Below are 8,508 nucleotides of genomic sequence, written 5' to 3'. Positions count from 1 at the left end.
CAGGCAATCTCAGCTTTCAGAACTGGCCCTGCCATTCATTAGAATGGGCTGGTATCTTGACCTCTCTGAGCTCAGTTTCCACATCTGTAAAATGGGGTAATATTTAGTTCACAGGAGTTTCTGAGGATTACATAAGCTAATGCACGGAAAGTGCTTAGCACATTAGCTTGTACCTACTAAATCCTCAATAAGTAATTATCATTATTAGCATTAGGGTTTGGATCCTGCCGTAAAAGCACCAGTGCAGCCAAATCAGGGCAGAATCTGAGAGTGGTTCTCAACCCCGGCTGCACATTTGAATCACGTGGGGAGCTTTTTAAAGTGATGCTGTGGCCCCACCTTAGTCCAATTAAATCAGAATCTCTGAGGGTGGGGTCCAGATTTCTCAACTTTTCAGCACCTCTAATATATAGCAGCCAGTCTTGAGAAACCTTGATCTGGAGAATCCACAGGTCTGAATCAAAGCTTCAGTATGGTTCCTCCTTCAGTATGCCCAGACTTAGAAGTTCTTATGCATAACCTAAGTACCCTGTTATTGTTTTGTCTTCATTTGAGGTGAGATAGATCCCCATACAGATCCCCACCCCCACCCCCCCATCCTTACCCTACACATGTCAGCAACCCTACACCGTGTCAAACCCCAGGATTGGACATGGTGAGGACTGGCATAGTCACTGCCTTCAAAATCTCCCAGTGTCAAAGGAGAGATGAATGTGTTGACAAGTGACTCTAGTGCAAAGGCCAAGAGTGAAATTGAGGGATGGCCCAGGGCTGCCAGCTTAGAGTGGCAGAGGGGCAAGTCCTGCTGACAGGGGTTTGTGTTGCAGGGATGAGGAAAAGGCGAAGTTGGCTTTGGCAAGATGACACTTGAGGGATCCAAGGACTGTGATTAGTGTCCCACTGCTCCTTTCTGCTTCTCTGGACCCACCTACTTCTTATGCAGGATGTGACAGATCCTAGCTCCTTCAGCCTCCTCCCTGACACTTGTCCACACTTCCCTCCTCTCTGGCCCTGTAGTCCCAAGACCTCAGTGCCTTTTCTCCCCTGGGGCTGAGAGAGAAATAGGCCTGGAAATATTCTTCCCTCCACTGGCATGAAACATCTGGCCAGGACCCACACAGAGCTTTGGCATTGTGCTGACCAGGATTGAAATTCCACCTCTGTCACACCAGTGCTGTGTGATTATGGACAAGTTACTTAACCTGTCTGAGCCTCACTGCTGCCACAAGCCATAAAATCTGGCTAATGCCCACAGTGATGAAACAATGTGTGCCTAGTAAACAGTAGGTGTTCCACCAATAGTAGCAAGTATTATTTTCATCCCTGAGAGGCTGATGGGGGCATATTCCCTACGGACACTTCCTTTGCAGATGGCCCCATCTGCTCTAGGTACAGAAGCACCCTCCAGCCTCTCAGAGACAGGGGTGTGAGGGGGGAGGGCAAAAGGGGGGCAAGGCCCCCTGGGACTCCCAGGCAGCTCTTCTCTGCTCCCCCATGCGTGAAATCACACAAGCCCCAATCTGTCTGCATCCACTTCATCTGCCAGCTCAGCAAATGCAGAGACAATTAAGGAGTTAATTAGCAGGCGGGTGGGAAGGGGCTGTGGACCTGAGGCTGATGGGACCCATCAACACACCCTCCCCCCCCCCACACCGGGCTCCACATTGCCCCTGAGACCCTCAACTTGCCCCCCACTTGCTTTCTCTTTTCTGGGCCGAATGCTCCTCTTAACCCCTCGCTCATTTCTCTGCTACCCTCGCCCTTTCCCCTCAACCCTGTGCTGTCCTCTCTTCTTCTCTGGTCTGTCTCTGATCTCTCTCCTCCCCCATTTAGCTTGTCCTCCCTTCCCCACCCAAGTCACTGCCTCCTCCATCCTTCGGGGCTCACCCTTCTCATGTTTTCCTCTCATTCCAGCCCCTCTTCACCTTCCATCCCTTCTCCCTCTCCAACTTGAAGACAATGTGCCTTATTCACTCATTCGAGTGTGGGGCTCCAGGAGTCAGTGGGTTGAAGGCCGGGCTGTAATTTGAAGGGGTCTCCTCTGGTCCTCACTTCCCCAGAACCTCTAACCCCTGGCTCTCAGGGTATCTCAGTCTCTTTCCTGTGCCAGTGTTTCTCTTGAGGCTCTCTCCCCAAACTGCTACTGCTCCTGCGTTCTCAGGGTCTTGGCAGTTTATCTGCATATCCAGGACCATGCTGAGCCTTTCTTTTTTCCTCCTTTCCTCCCCCAGGGAAGGGGGCCAGAAGATGGCCACCTTTCTTCCATCATATACCCCAATTTCTGTGTCATCCTGTCATTCGGGGAGTCATGGCTTCAGAAGAAAGAAATGATTAAGGAGAAAGCAGAGATTGAGAGACAGAGAAAGGCATGGTGCCACAGAAAGGGGAGAAATTGGGGCCAAGGCAGAGATTAAAAGGGCAGATGTGGAGGAGAGAGGGGGAGGTGGGAGGAGAGATTGAGACAGAGAAAGGGTGAGGAGAATGCAGTAATAGAGACAGCAAGATAGGGAAGAGACTACTACTAAGGTCCCTTCCTGCTTTAAAATTCTGGGTCTTTGAAGAGTGAACAAAGGAGAAACAAAAGACCCACAGAGTGCCTGGGTCTTTTCCTCTTTCAGGAAACGTGCCTGGTTAATTAATCCCTTACCCTAGCTATGATTCCCTGCTGCACCAGCTGCCTTGGTCTCTGTTTTGTGAACTCTGGTGGCCCTAAAAGCAGGTCTGTCCTCCGGTCCTCCTCAAGGTGAAGTGCTTCAGCAGAGTGGGTAGCAGCTGTCTAGAGCTCCACAGGAGGGAAGGGGGGAAGAATTGTAGACAAGGCAGATGAGGGGGGAACAACTGTGTTCCACCCATACTCAGTAGGTGCGTTGGATCCTGGGCACCTTGAGGGCAGGGACTGCATCTCCAGCTCTAGGATGCCAGACTTGGACCTGGCCTGGCACTTACAGCTGCTCAATTGTGTTTAGCGTGTTGCATAAATGAAGAGCATCCCTGGGGGCCATAGCTGGGTCTGAGGGTTCCTTGGGCTTGGGGACATCTTCCACCCTCTGCATCAGCCGGCCCTGCAGGGCACTTGTGTCTCTGAGCTGTCTCCCACCTAAGCACAGTCCTCCCCTCTCCCTGCCCCCCCCCCCCCCCCACCCAGGAGGACCCTTCTACAGCCCTTGCCTTCTCCATGGACCCTCCTCCCACATTACCCAGGCCTTTTTGGAAGGTGCAATCTCAGCGCCCAGGGCAGCCTTTGAGCCAGAGGAGGCAGTGCCGGTGAATAATTCATGGGGCTGGGAGGCCCTTATCTCCCAGGCCGGCCCCACCCGGGGCCCCTGCGCTGGGCCGCTGTCCCGCGGCTCCCCGCTTTATCTCGACGCCCAGCTTGTAATGCAGCCCGCCATATCACAGGCAGAAGGGGAGATTAATTTTCTGGTTTTGCATGGGCGGGGAGGGGGAGGGGGCGTGGGGAGGTGCTGGGGAGCAGAAGCTGGGATCTTTCCGATTTCAGACTCCAGTGGCTTAATCCTCTCCCAGGCCTGTAGGAAGGGGAGGAAGAGGGTGTTGCAAGCCAAATTTCATCATCAGCGGCAGCCCCAACAGAGGGAGGAGGAGGCGAGGGGCAAACAGAAGGGAGAAGCAGGGCGCTGGCGCAGAAAAGGGAGTTGTTTGGAAACAGGGTAAAAGGCAGCCCTCTCAGCCTGGGCTTACAGACTGCTCGGCTTGTCAGGAGAAGAGACTCGGGCATGCGGGGCGCACATGTGGGCACATATATGTGTACACACAGGAGTTCTGGGCACATGGGCACAACCTCTTTTAGGGAAGTGGCACCAGCATCTGCCGTGCCTCACACAGGGCCTAGCACAGAAGAGTCCGAAAAAAATCTCGACTGAGGGGTTGAATTTCTGGGAGAGTGATGATAAGCTGAGCACATGCTCCTGGAATCTGGCTATGCCATTTTTCCATCTGCCCTGTGGGCCCTGGTACATACAGACTGTTGGCTCCTTTGGATTCCTGTGCTCTACGGTCTGTGTAGGCCAGCGAGGGTGGGGACCCTGGCCTGGGGAGTCTGGAGGTCCCTGCGGCCTCTGCTTAGATGACACAACTACCTGGAGCTAGAAGAATCTAACATCTGTGAACTGAGCACCTACTACACACCAGGACCTGGGCAAGGCTGCCATGTGTTCCCCAAGATCAATTAGAAGTGAGTCTTATCTTCAAGGAACGTATGGCCTAACTGGGGTGACCAGACACATAAGTAATTGACTGTGATGCATGACAGAATGTGATGCTTGCCAGGAGAGAACTACTAATATAGTGCCCCAAGGAGGGAGAGAGTTGAAGATGACCAGGAAAGTGTCCTGGAAGATGTAGCATTTGAGATGGGTTTTGAAGGGTGGGTAGGAGTTTGAATAGCCATCATGGCACAGGAAGGAGGCAAGACATTTTAGGAGGAGGAAGAAATGGAAGAAATGATGATGAGGACGAGAGCAAAGCAAAGAGGTGGTAACTTTGTCTGGTGGCTGAGCGGGAGTAGTGAGGGCCAAGGCTGGGAAGCAGGCAGAGGTGAGGACAGGAAGGTTCTTGACATGTGGAGGAGCTTCCATTTGTTTGGGGTCACTGGGGAACAATCGAAGGGTTTTGAGAAGGAGGTGGCATAATCAAGTGGTATTGGGGGAGGGTAAATATAGGCAACATTATTGAGTCATTGTGTGGTGGGTATTGTTCTAAGTGTTCTGGAAGGAATTCTCTCAATCCCCACAGCTACCCTCTGAGTAGGTAATATTATCCCATTTCATAGACGAGAAAATGGGGACACAGAAGTCTTGGCAGGAGAATGGGAATTAATTGAAGACCGTACAAATCACAGATGGGAAGTTTAGGATGATAAATTCTTTAATGTCTCAGGCACTTTGGGGCATAGAGGGGAAGAATACTCCGTATTTTTTCTACTTTGATGTCCAGTTTATTAGTCTTTATCCAATTATTAACATTCCCCTAAATATTCTTTTTAAAAAATGTTTACTTTTGAGATGGGGGGAGGGGCAGCGAGAGAGGGGGGACAGAGGATCTGAAGTGGGCTCTGTGCTGACAGCAGAGAGACTAATGCAGGGCTTGAACTCATGAACTGAACCATGAGATCATGACCTGAGCTGGAATAGGACACTTAACTGACTGAGCCACCCAGGTACCCCTCCCCTAAATATTTTCATACTACTTATACAACCAATAATTCAAAAACTTATGAATTTGGCAAATCGTATGTCCCCATATATTTAAACCTTGACTGCAAATGAAGTCAATTAGACTCTTCATAAAGCAGATTTTCTTAAAAACTTTCAACATCTCTAAAAGCAGACAAAACAATATTACAACGATTGCCCCCCCAAAAGCCCACTATGAAACCAATATCATGAATTTAAATTTCTTTGTTCAGTATTTCTAATATTATTTTCTTTATTCTTATTCTTTTTTCTTCCTGAGGTAGGATTTTCCTGACTTAAACTAAAGAGTCAAGGTTTACCCGCTCCAGCAGGCTGAGGGTGCCGATTGGGTTGCCTGGAGTTGATATGGGACCAGTCACAAAGGTCCTGGCACGGTGGAGTTTCCAGAGAGATTCTCCTGGACTTCATTATGCAGCTTTTCACCTATTTCATCAGGAACTGTCCTCTTTATGCTCAGACCAATCACAGATTTCTGAATTTTTGCTTGTGACCCTAATCTTTTCCCCCGAATGATTCTACTTCTGAGTGCCTTATCTTTATAGTACAGCCTACTGTGTTCTGAGTGGGGCCTGGTCTGGTTCAGCTAAGTCTAAAGCCCTTGGTCAATTGGTTAACTGGAACTACATCCTTCCCTTCTCATTGGCCGCTAAGACCTACACTATTGTCAGCTAGGGCGCTGAAGCAAGGGTCTAAGACAAGGCATTAAAGGCTTGATTTAAAGCAGTGGCAGTGGAAATCAAAAGGAAAGGACAGTTTTCAGAGACTCCATGAAGGCAAAATTGACTTCCATTAAGTGGGAGAGAATAGTTTACCTCATGGAATCAAATAAAAATACATGTGGAGGCCCTTTGTGGCATGTAAGAACCATTAAATCCTAGTTGTTTTTGCTTTTGTTATCATGTTACCATTTTGAGATGGCCAAGGACAAAGCCTTAGGGAGTTCACCTAAATTTAAGGGGTGAACAGCAGGATGGGAGGACAGGAGGACGGGAGGAAAGGAGGCTGAAAGAGAAAGAGAACCAAGAAGGATTGGTCAAAGAGAAGAACCAGGAGAGACAGGTGTCATGCAGACCAAGGAGGTGGGAGGCATGAAGACAGTCAGGTGTGTTTTTTCCAGAGGTCCAGGAGAGAAGGGGCAAAGGCTGAATTAGGGTGGGGACAGTATGGGTGTGTAGCGGGGGGTCGGGGGAGGAGAAAGGAAACAAAAGAAGTGAGTGATATCTTAGAGACAGAAGTGGCAGATGGGGACTGTCTGGACATGCTGATGAAGGGCCAGAGAGGGAAGCTGGCAATTCTAAGGTCATGCATGGGGGGGTGGGCGGGGAGCCTGGGCAGATACAGGAAAGGAAGGTTGGGGTGGCCTTGGGCCCTACAGTGCACGGAGTGAAGACCCCCTACTATGACCAGGTTTCACTGTCCTTTGCAAGCAGACACTATTCTGTCAGCCACGTAGTCCTTGGCCTTCTAGCCTGGCTATCATCCTCCACTCAACTTCCACCCTTCTCATGGGAATTAGCATCCGAGAACTTCAGAACTGGCAGGGTCTTTAGAGGCCATCTGATCCACCCTCCACCTCCAACTACCACCATTAAACAGATGAGAACATTGAATAGAAGTGGCATGATTAGTGAGTGACAAACCTGGGATTAGAATCCTGGTCTCCTCACTCCCAGTCTATTTTACCCCTGTCACTCAACCTGATGATTCTACTGCAAGAGGACTTGGCTCCATGGCACCCAATATCACCTGGCTGCTTAAAGAGACGTTTCCGGATAATAGGCTTTATTTTGGCTTACCAGACCTAAATGCCTTGGCATTGGGGTAGGATGAGGGGGCTTAGTGATGGCCATGGAAGGTATGAGACATCAGAAAAGATGAGCCCCTTCTGTGCTTATCAAAGGACAGGGGAAATATTGGGGGGATTTTAAGAAAAGGCAGGTAGTCAGAAGTAGGAAGAGATTAGAGGCAGGAGGTAGAGGCAGGGGGACTGGAGAAGATGGGCTGCTCCGGGCTTAGCGAAGCTCTAGCCTAAAGCCTTTGTGAAGAATTGAGAGAGGGAAGATAAAGGGATGGCGGTGGTGGGCTCCGTCGTCCTATGGGAATGTGGAGCTGGAGACCAAGGACATGAGGACTCAGTATAGGATCGGGTGGATGGCTTTATCCACCTCGCAAGAACCACAGCCCAGCCCCCAAACGGGCAGCACCTCTTTGTCTCCCTTGGGCCTCTGACCACTCTCTTCCTCTTTCCTTTGATTGCTGGTGGTAATTGCTCTCCATTTGGCCATTAGTTAGCTCATTAATTGCCTAAAGGAGAACATCAGCCTAGGGTGGGGATGATTGGCAAAGAAAGCAATGGGGAGGGAGTACTCTAGGGGAATGGATATGGGCCTGGACCTGGGATGAGGCTGGAGTGTGGTGGAGGAGAGTGGGTGTTGTATATCTGGCTCCAGTCAGCTGTACCCCTCTGCCCAGATCTAGTTTGGGGGAACCATTTTCCAACTCTATTATGGACACCAATACTTCCACTCCCTGATACCCTACCATCCCTGATACAATTGTACTTCTCCATCTTTCCTCCTCTACCATCTCATCACCGCCATAGCCATTGTAATAGGCAGCCTCTAAGGTGACTCCCAGTGGCCACTGCCTCCCAGCATTCATGCCCTTGTATCATCCTATCCTGTCAAGTACGGGCTGTATTTGTGTTGGTGAGGATGTGGGGGGAAAGGAACCCTCGTGCACTGTTGGTGGGAATGCAAGACGGTGCAGCCACTGTGGAAAAGAATATGGAGGTTCCTCCAAAAGTTAAAAATAGAACTGCCTCATGATCCGGTGATCGCACTATGGGTTATTTATCCAAAGAAAACAAAAGCATTCATTTGAAAAGGTATATTCACCCCATGTTCGCTGCATCATCATTTATAATAGCCAACATATGGAAGCAGCAACCTAAGTGGCCATCAAAAGACAAATGGATAAAGATGTGAGATATGCATTTATATATATGTGTGTGTGTGTGTATATATGTGTATATATATGTGTGTGTATATATATGTGTATATATATGTGTGTGTATATATATGTGTGTGTGTATATATATGTATATATATGTGTGTGTATATGTGTGTGTGTACATATATATGTGTGTATATATATATATGTATATATAATGAATATTATGCAGCCTTAAAAAAGGATGCGATATGCCATTTGCGACAACGTGGATGACATAGAGAGTATTATGCTATGTGAAATAAATCAGACTAAGAAAGACAAATACCATATGATTGCACTC

The sequence above is a fragment of the Acinonyx jubatus genome, chromosome B4, assembly GCF_027475565.1.
Source record: "Acinonyx jubatus isolate Ajub_Pintada_27869175 chromosome B4, VMU_Ajub_asm_v1.0, whole genome shotgun sequence".
Classification (NCBI taxonomy): Eukaryota; Metazoa; Chordata; class Mammalia; order Carnivora; family Felidae; genus Acinonyx; species Acinonyx jubatus.
Note: the sequence above shows the minus strand (reverse complement) of the source record.